At 33.9% G+C, this 13,455-nt stretch overlaps 1 protein-coding gene across 36 annotated transcripts in view; it reads right to left on the reverse strand.

Moving 5' to 3' along the window:
• The window catches only part of PTPRD (protein tyrosine phosphatase receptor type D), a 2,336,513-nt gene that overhangs the window by 701,452 nt on the left and 1,621,606 nt on the right, over positions 1 to 13,455 (reverse strand). For all 36 annotated transcript variants that reach the window (XM_078368970.1, XM_035293431.3, XM_078368938.1 and 33 more), the window contains exon 10: positions 3,231 to 3,269. The gene's annotated coding sequence lies outside the window, so the exon portion shown is untranslated. The remainder of the gene's footprint in view (positions 1 to 3,230; positions 3,270 to 13,455) is intronic.

Raw genomic sequence — 13,455 nt, forward strand, 5'->3', positions numbered from 1 at the left:
TGGTCATCCTCGCTGCTACACTCCCACCAGTGCCTTGACAGTTTACAAATGCCATAGCAATGGCATGAAGTTATCCTACATGGTCTAAAAGGGGGTGGCATGAATAATCCACTCCTTGTTTAGCATATCATCAAGAAATAACCCTTGTGGCTGCTCTGTCTATGGAGTAACCATTGTTTTATTTCTTCACTCTCCTAATAGACTTGCTTTCACTTTATGGACTTGCCCTGAATTCTTTCTTTCATGAGGTCCAACAACCCTTTCTTGGGTGGGGTACAAATCAGGACCACTTTTTTGTAACCAAATAAGTGTAACCAAATAACCAAATATTTTCATTTCTTTCTAATAACTTACTTTCACTTAAAGAAGATGAAGAGAATGGAGCTTCAAAAGGACTGTTCAAATTCATTTGGATATAATAATTACCCTCTTCCCTGACTTCAACAAGTATTCTTAGATCAACTTAGATAAACTACCAGTTTTACACCATAAGCAGAAAATCAGGGGCACAAAAAAGAGAAGACTTTTTTGTTGTTATGGAGGCGAAGAATGCCAATAAGTAGAAAGAAAGTAGAGTTGGGTCTTCTCTCTGCTAAATGATTATAGGAATGCGGAAGAATTGGGCCTTAAAGCACAGGCAGAAGGACTTGAGGAATTTGCTTTTAACTGCCAAGAAAGGAAAGAGTTGCAGATTAAAAAAAAAAAAAGCTCACTAATGCTGTCCCACAGAGCTTGCCCAAGGCACAACTCTGAGACTGCCTCCAAACCAATCTGAGTAAAATTACTGTGACAATTTTCCCTAAACTAGTTGCATTAAAAATACTACATTTCACTGAGGAAGGCAGTAAAATATGTTTGTAATATACATGGGCTATAGAATGAGCTCTGGATTCCAATTCCAGTTCTTTCTCTTTTCTATCTGTGTTCCTCAGTCATGTTACTAAGCCTTTATAAGAATCATCTAAAAATGGGGCCAAACAGATATTCCTCACATGATTGATTTGAGATTTATATGAAAGAATATATGTAAAACCAATCAGCCCAGTACTGGTTAAAATGGAGGAAATGGTCCTGGTTTTATTCCATTAAAGAAATGTAAGGCTCCCATAGCAGGTTATTTTTATGAGGCTCCATTCCAGATCCAGAGCAATAAGGCTGATAACTAAAGCTTCTTAAATGGTTGTTTGACCTACCCCCTAAATGACTTAGAAAATGATAATGTTGAATCACAAATACAAACACCATAGCAATCTTTGCAAAGTCATTTGGGTAGCTTCAGGGGATTTGGGGCAGGAGGCTACAGGGAGCTAGAACCCATGACTCCCCAGTTATGTCATCCAGCAAGGTTGACCAAGTTCAAAGTACTTTCAGATTGACAACTTGTTCAAATGCCATAGCAATCCCATCAGTAGGCAGTATTCTTCTCATTTTAAACATGAAAATGTCGAGTAGCAGGATAGAAAGTGACTCTTAATGGTGGTGCTGGGATTTTACCCAGTATTTTGGATTCAGAGTCAATGGACGTTTTCTACTTTGCCCCCACTGAGATCTACTCTATGGTTACAAATAACAATGTATGGTGGCCTAGTAGTGAAAATATTATATATATAATGGATCACAAATAACCAAAGTATTTTCTTCAAAACACAGCGATTATTAGTAAGAGTCCCTTTGTTGTAATGATAAATAATTAATACATAATAGCCACCAAAACCAATGAACAATAGCAAAACCATAAACTTAGAGCCATACTTTCCCAAGCGCTGCTAAAAATAAATTTTTACTTATTTTATCCTTATGTCAATGAAAAGAAAGGTTATTTTGCTGAATTTTATGATTTATTCTTTGGATAGAAAAATTCAATTCTCCAGGTTCCTTGGTAAACCTGTGCATTACTGTTGAGATCAGTACCCCTGTTAACCTTTCCTTTGCCAGCAAATAGCAATTACAGGATAACTAGAGGGTAATTCTAGGGCTTTGTGTCTTTGAATGCAGGAGTAATATGAACCATTCTAGCTGTAAATATGAATTGTTTAACATATGCTTTCTGCAGAGTAGAAATACATTTTAATGATTTATTTCACCTCCTTAAATGCATGATTTTCCCTTTTTTAGAATCAAGTGATTTCATAAATATAGAAAGTTTAGAACACTAGTAAGAAACTTGAAATAAATCAAGAAACATTTTCTTCATTTAAACATGGCTTAAATTGAGCATAAAGCAAGATTCTCAGAAACATTGAATAATTGCATGACGACTAGATTTTTTTTCTTTTTCAATGAAATAGATAAAAATATTCAGTGCTTCCATTTATAAACCATTCAAGCTGTAGTTTAAATTACCTAAATTGTCAAATAAGTGAAAATGCAAAAATTTTAAATGGAACTTCCTTCTACTTTTACTACTTGTTTCTTTCCCTTTCTCTTAAGCACTATTTATTGCATATCCTGTCTCTATATCTAGTTTCCAGTCTCTGCTTTCTACTTTTTATTTGTTCCACCTCTCTTTTCTTTCTTCTAAATATTTACAACGAAGCCCAGGTATATGTAATCTATTTGTTTACTCTATTTGTTTTTATTCTTTGAAGATCTGTCTTCTTTATCATTTTCAGTTCTTCCCTTACTTAGTTGCTTGCATTATGACTGCACTTCACACTTTCTCTTTCACACTCCATTAACTGAAGTTTCCCTCATAACTATCCCAACACATCTCATTCCAATATTGAGTGGTTATTGTATTATTCATTCTCTCTGGTGTTAACAGAATCATGGTTCCACATGAGGTGGAGTTTGGGAAAATGAATCAACCACTCACTGCTCACTGACCTACTCCATTGATAGGCTGGAGGTCACACTAAGACAATGATTAAATAAAACAGTATATATCTTATAAAAATTATCTTGTAAAAATTCAGTCTATAGATTTATATTTGCTCTTCTGCATAAAAACATACCCATTATTTAAGACTCGAAATTTCACTCCATATATATCCATAAAGACATAATGTCTTTGTGTCTACTTACTACATACAGAAAATATATGTATTTTTTAAGACCCCAAATAATTTGAAAGTGTTGAAAGTTCACTTTTATTCCTTATACTCCATAATAAAACTTCTAACAATTTGGTTAAGAAGCTACAACCTACAGTAGTAAAAAAACACTATTAAGCAGTAAAATAAAGAAAATTTGAAAGCCAGTCACACAACCTAGCATGCTTTAAATCTTACTTGTTCTTTAGATCCCACGGGTGTTCACCAGACGTCTCCCTAAACAAAGAAGAAATGTGACAACAATTAAAATGTGAAAACGATGCTATTAAAATACTGCTGATTTAGGTGATGCATGTTTATATTACTTAGCTAGTGGAAATGTCAAATTCCAACAAAAAGTAAAATTGTTTGTATTTTGACTTTTCCTTTCACATTTATTGTTGTAAAAAGGCAATTTAAAGTCTTCCTTTCAAAGCAACAAGAAGCAAAACATATTATGATTCTGGAAAAAGAAATGATAGTTTCCAAATATTAAATGTATTCCCCAATCAAACTTACATGTAATAGAATAGAAATAACATATAGAACCATCAAGTGTCATTAAATAAAAACAAAATTGTGCTGGAAAAGCCTATGAAGAATTCCTACAAAAGGGAGTATTTTTTGTACTGAAAACGTTTGTTAGGATTTTAATTTCTTGGTAAACATAAAAAATCCCATTGAGTTTCTTTAAACAACATTATAGAATTTCTATTATAGAAAGACAAAATCTCCCAGACTATAATAATAATGTTATAAAAGAAAGAGGCCAGGCATGGTGCCTCACGTCTATAATCCCAACACTTTGGGCGGCTGAGGCAGGCAGATCACAAGGTCAGGAGTTTGAGACCAAACTGGCCAATATGGTGAAACCCTGTTTCTACTAAAAATACAAAAAAATTAGCAAGGCATGGTGGTGGGCACCTGTAGTCCCAGCTACTCAGGAGGTTGAGGCAGGAGAATTGTTTGAATCCAGGAGGCAGAGGTTGTGGTGAGCCGAGGCTGTGCCACTGTACCCCATCCTGGCAATAGAGCTAGACTCCGTCTCAAAACAACAACAACAAACCTGGAAGTTTATTATTAATATAATTTTTTTATCAAGGTTGAGAAAGATACAAGTCCATGAAAGTGTTGTAGTGTTTCAGGAGTTTTATAATTTATAAGTAACTCTAAAAACTGGGCCCCTATGTTTGCACTTTCTCAATGATTTCCGTTAAACTTGTTCACTTTTTTTTCTTTTTGGAAGAGTGGAAATGAAGAAATTAACCTGGGCTCTATGTGAACAGCTGAGGCAAGTAGAGACATTAATTCATTTCTGTAAATTTCTAGAAAAATTAATAACTGATCTTGAGTTACATAAAGCTTATCAGTGGTGCTCTGCAGACATGGGAGGGAAAGGGAAGAGGGAGATATTAAAGGTCCATAAATAAACTTTTGGAGCTGATGGATACGAGTGTTAGAGTGTGCTCAAGAGTTTCTAGGCATATACTTGTGTCTAAACTCATCAAATGGTATGCTTTAATGCATGTAGTATATTGTATGATAATTATACCTTAATAAACCTCCAAAAAAGTATAACGATGTGAAATATACATTTAATGTGGAGTCTGAAATGCATGGATAAATTAATGGGAGTTGGTATTCTTGTGATTTTTGTTTTAAAAGATTATCTGTTTGCTGTGTGAAGATTATGTTGAGGAGACAGTGATAGGAAGTGGAGGTGAAATTTTTTAAGAAGGCTTGGACCACCATATTAACAGTTGATGTAAAAGATACTGGATGGATTTATGATAGTTAGAAGGTACAGAGAAAAGGCTGGCTGAGGCACTTAATGTGAAGGTAAGACAAAATAAGGAACCAAGAATGATGGCCAGGTTTCTGGCTTGAACAACTGGGTATATGTGCTGCCATCTGAGACGGTGAAGACTGAGAATATAATAAGATTTAAGTGGAATAGAAGAATTCCATTTTGGACATATTATATTTTAAATGCTTGTGAGACAATCAAATGGAAATGTTCAGTTGGGTAAGGGTTTCTAGAAGCCAAAGGATAAGTCTGAGTTACACAACTAATTTTGAGACTTGCCAGCATATATCTAAGACAGTGAGTGGCTGTCATGAAGTGGACGCAAAGGTCATTGAATGAGAACAGATAAAAGTACCCAGAGTCAGGATGCTAGATGATGTATCTATTTGGATGTGTATATCCTCTAAATAACCAGAATGAGAGTGAAAAAGAGTTCTAGGAGCCAGAAGCTAATTTTAATTATTTCTTGTGTTTTTTAGAGACTAATGCTTATGTTTAAATATTCACAGTGTAGGTAGTATGCAAAAATATAATATTTTAGCAATTAGTCTAATGTGCTGCCAATTTAACCTTTAAATTGTCTTCAAAGGTCTGTGGATGTCAAATTATTTAAGAAGTATTTTAAATCACTTCTCCTAAGGTACATCTCTTAAATAAACACAACTTTTGTGACATAAACACCTTATAAATCAAATTAGGAATGAAGTACAGTTATATGCTGCATAATATGTCAGTCAACAATAGACTGCATATATGACAGTGGTCTCAAAAGATTATAGTAAAGCTGAAAAATTCCTACTTCCTAGTGATGTGGTAGCTGTTGTAATGTATAGCACAATGCATTACTCATAGCATGTACAATCATGTATGGCACATAATAGTAGGTTGGTGCAAAAGTAATTGCAGTTTTTGCTATTAAAAGAAATGGCATTAATACTTGATAACAAATAACTATGTAAGTGGTTCATGTATTTTCTATATTATGCTATACTTCATATGGTTATTTTACAGTATACTCTTTATTTTAAAAAATGTTAACTACAAAATGGTCTCAGGTGGTATTCTAAAATAAGGCATTATTATCATAGGAGATGACAGCTTCATGTGTGTTATTGCCCTTGAGGACTTTTTAGTGGGACAAGATGTAGATATAGAAGACAGTGATACTGATGATTCTTACCCTGTGTAGGCCTAGACTGATGGGTGTGTTTGTATCTCAATTTTTAGTAAAAAAAATTTTAATACACAAAAAATTTAACAAGAAAAAATGTAGATATTCAGAATAGGAAGAAATATTTTTGTACAACTGTACAATGTGTGCTTTAAGCTAAGTGTTATCACAAAAGAGTCAAAAAGTTCAAAACATGTTTATAAAGTAAAAAAATCTTAGCTTACAATAAGAACACATGGACACAAGGAGAGGAATATCACACACTGGGGCCTGTCGGGGAGTGCAGGCGGTTGGGGGAACATTAGGACAAACAGATAATGCATGTGGGGCTTAAAACCTAGATAACGGGTTGATAGGTGCAGCAAACCACCATGGTACATGTATACCTATGTAACAAACTTGCACATTCTGCACATGTATCCCAGAACTTAAAGTAAAATAAAAATAGAAGTGAAAAAATATTTAAAAAGAAAAGTTAGCTTACAGTAAACTAAGATTAATTGATTACTGAAGAAAGGAAATATTTTAAAATACATTTGCCATAGCCTGTGTGTGTGCTGTTCATAAACTGTACTTCATATAGCATATAACTGTACTTCATTCTATAGTAGCATGCAGTCTTGTCCTAGTTCTTCACATTACTCATTGCTTGCGTGTTGATTTACCTAGAGCAACTTCCAGTCCTGAAAGCTCCATTCATCATAAGTGCCCCACGCAGGTGTAGCATTTTTTTTTCATCTTTTGTACCATATTTTTATTGTATCTTTTACTTGTTTAGTTATATTTAGACACACAGACACTGACCATTGTGTTAGAGTTGCTTACAATATTCAGTACAGTAATATTCTATACAGGCATGTAGCCTAAGAACAATAGGCTATACCACATAACCTAAGTGTGTAGTAGGCTGAACCATCTGGGATTCTTTAAGTACATTCTGTGATGTTTGCACAGTGACAAAATTGCCTAAGGATGCATTTCTCAGAACCTATTCTTCTTGCTAAGTGATGCATGGCTGTATAGAGCTTTGCTAAGATTTTCAAAGAAGTCAACATAATTTGCAGAACTTGAATACTCTTTCTTTGCAACATGTGCATAGAATATGGAGAAACTGTAATATGATTTGCTGAAAGTAGCTGTAAAATCTATATGGGAATACTAAAAAATCAGTTGCTTTTACATGTTCATAGAGATCAATCACAGAAACAGAGCAAACAATATTGGAATTATAGTGTATTGTTATAGAAGGAAAATAAAATGCAGAAATTTCATGGCTGGCATGACTGGCATTTTTCAAGGTAATGCTCAGCCTGAGAATAATCCATGGTAGATTTGGTTTTGTTAGTTTCCCTTGGCTTTGAACATTAGGGGATGATGGGAAGTCAACATCTCAGATTTTTGTTTCTTCATTTGTAAAATGGAACTTATACAAATAACTTTACAGGGTTTTTGTAGGAATAAGTGGGATAAAGTGAATACAAATGCTTTGTACAGTGTAAAGTACTATAGACTGCACAAATAACACCATCACAACAGTAAGTGAGACATCATAGCTAAATGTGGTGCTTGATATTACTTAAAAGAAATATTCAGTGGATTCTCAGTTAAGGGGAGGATCCAAGATGGCTGAATAGGAACAATTTCACAGTGCAGTTCCCAGCAAGAACAATGCAGAGGGTGAGTGCCCACCACATTTCCAAACAACTTTTCATTGCCCACAGACCAGGAGATTCCTGGGCCGAAGTTCATCATGGATATTGGCCTGATGCAAAAATCTTCAATAAAATACAGGCAAACTGATTGCAACAGCACATCAAAAAGCTTATCCATCACGATCAAGTAGGCTTCATTCCAGGGATGCTAGGCTGGTTCAACATATGCAAGTCTATAAACATAATCCACCACATAAACAGAACCACAGATAAAAACTATATGATTATTTCAATAGATGCAGAGAAGGCCTTCAATAAAATTCAACAGTCCTTTATGCTAAAAACCCTCAATAAACTAGGTATCGAAGGAACATATCTCAAAATAATAAAAGCTATTTATGGCAAACCCACAGCCAATATCATACTGAATGGGCAAAAACTGGAAGCATTCCTTTTGAAATCTGGCACTAGACAAGGATGCCCTCTCTCACCACTCCTATTCAATATAGTATTTGGAGTTCTAGCCATAGCAATTAGGCAAGAAAAAAAACATAAAGGGTATTCAATTAGGAAAAGAGGAAGTCAAATTGTCTATTTGCAGACGACATGATTGGATATTTAGAAGACTGTATCATCTCAGCCCAGAATCTCCTTAAACTGATAAGCAACTTCAGCAAAGTCTCAGGATCAAAATCAATGTGCAGAAATCACAAGCATTTCTATGCAGCAATAACAGACTAACAGAGAGCCAAATCATGAGCAAACTCCCATTCACAATTGCTACAAAGAGAATAAAATACCTAGGATCACAACTAACAAAGGATGTAAAGGACCTCTTCAAGGAGAACGATAAACCACTGCTCAAGGAAATAAGAGAGGACACAAACAGATGGAGAAACATTTCACGCTCATGGTTAGGAAGAATCAATATCATTAAAATGGCCATCCTACCCAAAGTAATTTATAGATTCAAGGCTATCCCCATCAAGCTACCAATGACCTTCTTCACAGAACTGGAAAAAAACCACCTTAAACTTCATATGGAACCAAAAGAGAGCCCACATTGCCAAGACAATCCTAAGCAAAAAGAATAAAGCCAGAGGCATCACGCTACCTGATTTCAAACTATCCTACAAGGCTACAGTAATCAAAGCAGCATGATACAAAAACAGAATTTTTTAAGTTGTTACCAAGGCCCAGAAATAAATATCAACTCTTCATATATTAATTAATGTTTGTTTTGCTTTTCTTTCTTTCTTTTTGCTTTGTATGCTTTGCTGAATATGAATTTTTGGCACACATGATAAACACAAAAGCTCTAGGACCTTCTCTTGGTGGATTTCTTGGACTGAAACATGATTCTGAAATATGATTCTTCCATCATTTCCATTATTCTACTTATACTTAGTTGCTTTCTTTTTTTAATCCTACATTTCAACTTTAATTTTTAGATACAAAGGATCCATGTGCACGTTTGTTACATGGGTATATTGCATCCAGGTAGTGAGTATAGTACCTAATAGGTAGCTTTTCAACTCACGTTCCCCTCTCTCCCTCACCCATCTAAGTCCACAGTGTCTATGGACTGTAGACTAATGTGTTTATGTCCATATGTGCTCAAGATTTAGCTCCCATTTGTAAGCGAGAAAATGAGGTATTTGGTTTCCTGTTTGTGAGTTAGTTTGCTTAGGATTACGGCTTCCATCTCCACCCATGTTGCTGCAAAGGACATGATTATTTTAGTTGCTGTTTAAATCCTATAACTTACTTTCTTTTCTTCTTTTCTCTATTTCCTGTAATATTGCACAGCTTTCTCATTATCTCACCTTCAGTTAAGATTAAATCATAATAGTCATTTTATACCTTTTCTTTTAATAAAAATAATACAAATTTTTATTTTGATTAAAGCAATTTAATATAATCACCATTGAAATTTACAAAATACATTGAAGAAAAAAGAAGAAAACAAAAGTCATTCATAATTCTATCACTGAGAGATGACTGCTATTGACTTTTGGGTATATAGCTACCTAATCTCTTTTCTATAATTAATATATATTTTATAAATTAATTAATGGTGTAATGTTTTCATTTTTTACTTACGTTTCCATGAGTATTTTTAAATGATGTGAATGTTTTTCTACAATGTGTTTAGCTAGTGCATAGTTATTTCAAATTTTAATTTTATGGATGAAGCATAACTTGTTAGACCTGTCAAAATGCTATTGTTGGTTCTTTTTGTTGTTGTTTTTTTTTTTTTTTGTATAAACAGCCTTGTGATAAATGTCTTTCAGGCTATAGATTTGCATGAATCATGATTAATTCCTCAGGATGAATTGCTGGACACAGTTAAGCCTGCATATTAAATTACAAAAATTATAATATCTATTGCCAAATTACACTCCAAAAAGGTAGTAACATTTATCACTCCTATGAGCATGATAGGAGAGTGCCAACTTCTTTCACACCGAAGCTAATAGTAGATATTATCATTTTAAAATTTTTGCCAGTACGATACATAAAATTGTATCTTCTATTGTTTTAATATGTGTTTCTTTGGTTACCAGTTCTGTTGAAAAGTTTTTTTTTTTTTTTAATTTGCATTTGTTAGTTTCTGAAATGCTCCTTCATGTATTTTTGTCTAGTTAACTATTAGAGCACATGTCTTCCACAATTAATTGTAATAACTTTTTATATATCAAGGATATTGATTGTAAACATAAAGTTTTGATTAAAAAGACCAATGATGACCTTAACATTTTTAGAATTAACATATGCCAAGATTCATCCTAAAACCCAAGAGAAAGTTTAACAGCTTTTTTACTTCAACTAAATGCAAAAGTGATCATAAATAGATGAATAAATTTAAGTAACGTTTTATGGCTTCATTTTTATTACCTCATTTTCATTCAAATTTGAATCAATGTTGCATTTAGTTTATTGTTGTTTAGTCCCTTGTAAATTTTTTTGGATGGTTTACATAGATACATTTTTATTCACTCTTCCATCAGTTATATTTTACTTTTTCTTTCCCTTGAAAGTGTGCAAGCATTTTTCATTGCTTTATTATTTTATTACTTTATTATTCCATTATTATGCTGAAAGAGCAAGATGGTGTGACTAAACTTTTCTTGACATTTTTTTCTAAAGAGGGAGGCTTTACTGGTATGGCTAAGATGAAGACAAGAGCCAATCTGCAGTACCATCTTTGTGAAAGGTTTTTCGATGCTCTGATAAGCTGCCCATGCTTTGTCTTAATGTTGATGTCACTGTATAGAATGTGACTTCTTTGAGCTCAGCAGCAAAATTGGGAATGCAACCCCAGAGGAATTCATGAGCAGATGTATATTCCTGAGTATATGCCTCTAGACTTTGATTTAGACATTCTTATTCCCCTGAAAAAGACTAGAAAATCCATGCAGCTTCAAAGATTGTAAACTAGCTAATATTCACTAATGGTTATCAAATAAGTATGCCACAACGACAATGAGGAGAACTGAAATAAAACACATTACTATAATGGTTTATAATCTGTTCACTACCTCATGTAACATAATAATTTGGGAGTATGTAAGGAAGATATTGTAATAGAAGAAGTATGAGTTTTGTAGATATATTTAGTAGTCACATGATCTTGGGTAAGCCAATCTCTCAAAAAAGTCAGTCTCCTCTTCAATAAAATAGACATTAAAAAAACACTTATCTTTCATAACTGCTATGATTAGAAAGAAGTAATGGATATTTAGCACTTAATATTTATCTCAACAGTTATTTATTCAACACATATATTTGATCATCTACCAGGAGTTCTTTTCTAGACACTTGAAATTATAGTCTGCTCAGATATACATTCTATGCTGATAGGTAACAGGTAATAAATGACAAAGACAGATAGATAGATAGATAGACAGGTGGATGGATGGATAATTACAGATAGAACTAAGTGCTATGAAAAAGATTAAACAGGGTAATGTGGTAGTGAATGGGCAGGGTTAAGTAACGCTATAGAGGATAGTCAGGAAGGCCTTATTGATAGCTGATAATTTGAGCTGAGATATTAACAAAAGAAAGAACAGCCATGCCGGGAGGAAAGGGGTAAAGACCTCTAGAGAAAGCAATAAATGTAAAGGCTCTGGCCCAGAGACAAGCTTTAGTGCTTGAGAATACAAATGTATCCAGTGTGGTTGGATCATGGTGAGCCATGAAAAGCCTGGTTTAAGAGGAGTGAGAGAGGAGGTACAGGTCAGATGTTAGATTATGTAAGGCTCTGTAAGTTATGGTTAGTTGACCACAGTAAGGTAACAGAGAGCTACCATGATAATAATGAGGAGGAAGACAAGATCAAGCATATTATCCATTGAACAGCTTAAGAAACAGTATATTTATTTGTCTAAATGTGACAAAGCAAGGTAGTCATGGAATCTGGTTTCCTGTCCAGGGTCTGTTTAGTTTTATTTTCCGTATGTGTTGTTGCTGCCCTTAATAGTAATTTTTTTTTTATCTTTTAAGCCCAAAGTTGATCACTGCTCTTGATGCTTTTGTTTCTATTTCTTTTTAAAGGCATTTGCCAGTTTTCTGCATTGATATTAATGCTGAAAAGACATTTACGAGATTCAATAGATTTTTGTAGGAATTACATCTCTGAAATTCAAACTGCTTTATTTTCATTAGAACTGTGATTAACAGATACCTTTACAGAGTTCTCATTCTCTACCGATGCCATGCTCCAAACCTGTTTTCTCTAAGCTAGACTCTCCTACTCAGATATTTTAGCTTTATCAGCCAAAGAAAGCATGTTTCAATTCACATTCCAGGAAGGAATCTCCCCATCCAGAGCTTCCTCTCTTAAACCTACTTTTGTCTGTTTCAGCCTTCTGCTTGAGTGCTGATTTCTTTTTCCCAGTTATGGCTGTTCTCCTTCACTGGATACTCCCTTCTCTATCCTTGGCTCTGGCACCTGCTATGTCTGGTGTTCCACCCATCACTATTTCAGATTGTACTTCAGCTTTCTTGCATGACATCTGGCATACATTCTGAATTTTGTCCAGCTCATTTACTACCTGCCCGCTCTGCTTTTCCAGGTGGATTTGCCAAATGTAACGATCAACCAAGAAAGAATTTACTCCCTGACAAGGCTCTCTGCCTGCATTTAAATTAACAATAACCTTAATTTTGAGAAGAATATATAACATATACATTTGCATGTTAGACTTTTATCCATTGTCAATAACTGTTATGTGGAAAATGAATCTTAAAAATGCACATGTACACTATACAAATGCTCTAATTTTGTTTGTAGTGATATGAAAGTTTTAAAAAATACTAATTGAGTTTAAGAAGCATTTTTAAAAAATTACTCTTTTAAATATAAATTTTGGATTTTGGCATCAATATTATTAACAGGAAGAGTGTAGTACTATTAAGTGTTGATGTGGGGCTTTCAACCAAATTCATTTCCCTAATTCCAGTTATTATACTTTATATTTGTATCATGAAATCTTCAAGAGCTATCTATCAAGAGATCTCAATAAAATCAGAGTACATTTGAAAAGTCCTATCACGTATCATTGAGGTGATATGGGTTGTAATGAGGAATACACAGGCTTGAAGAAATAACAATGTGTTTAGTGATGGTGAAGTTTGTGTATCTCTAAGTATAGATTTCATTTATTTTACATTTTACATAAGATCTGCTTTGTCAAACTTATCCTAAATTTTTATGTTATTGAGTCATGCCCTTCAAACTAACTGCCATTTTGTTTACTAGTAGTTCCTGTCACATAAAATGGTGAT

Source organism: Callithrix jacchus, chromosome 1, assembly GCF_049354715.1.
Source record: "Callithrix jacchus isolate 240 chromosome 1, calJac240_pri, whole genome shotgun sequence".
Taxonomy (NCBI): Eukaryota; Metazoa; Chordata; class Mammalia; order Primates; family Cebidae; genus Callithrix; species Callithrix jacchus.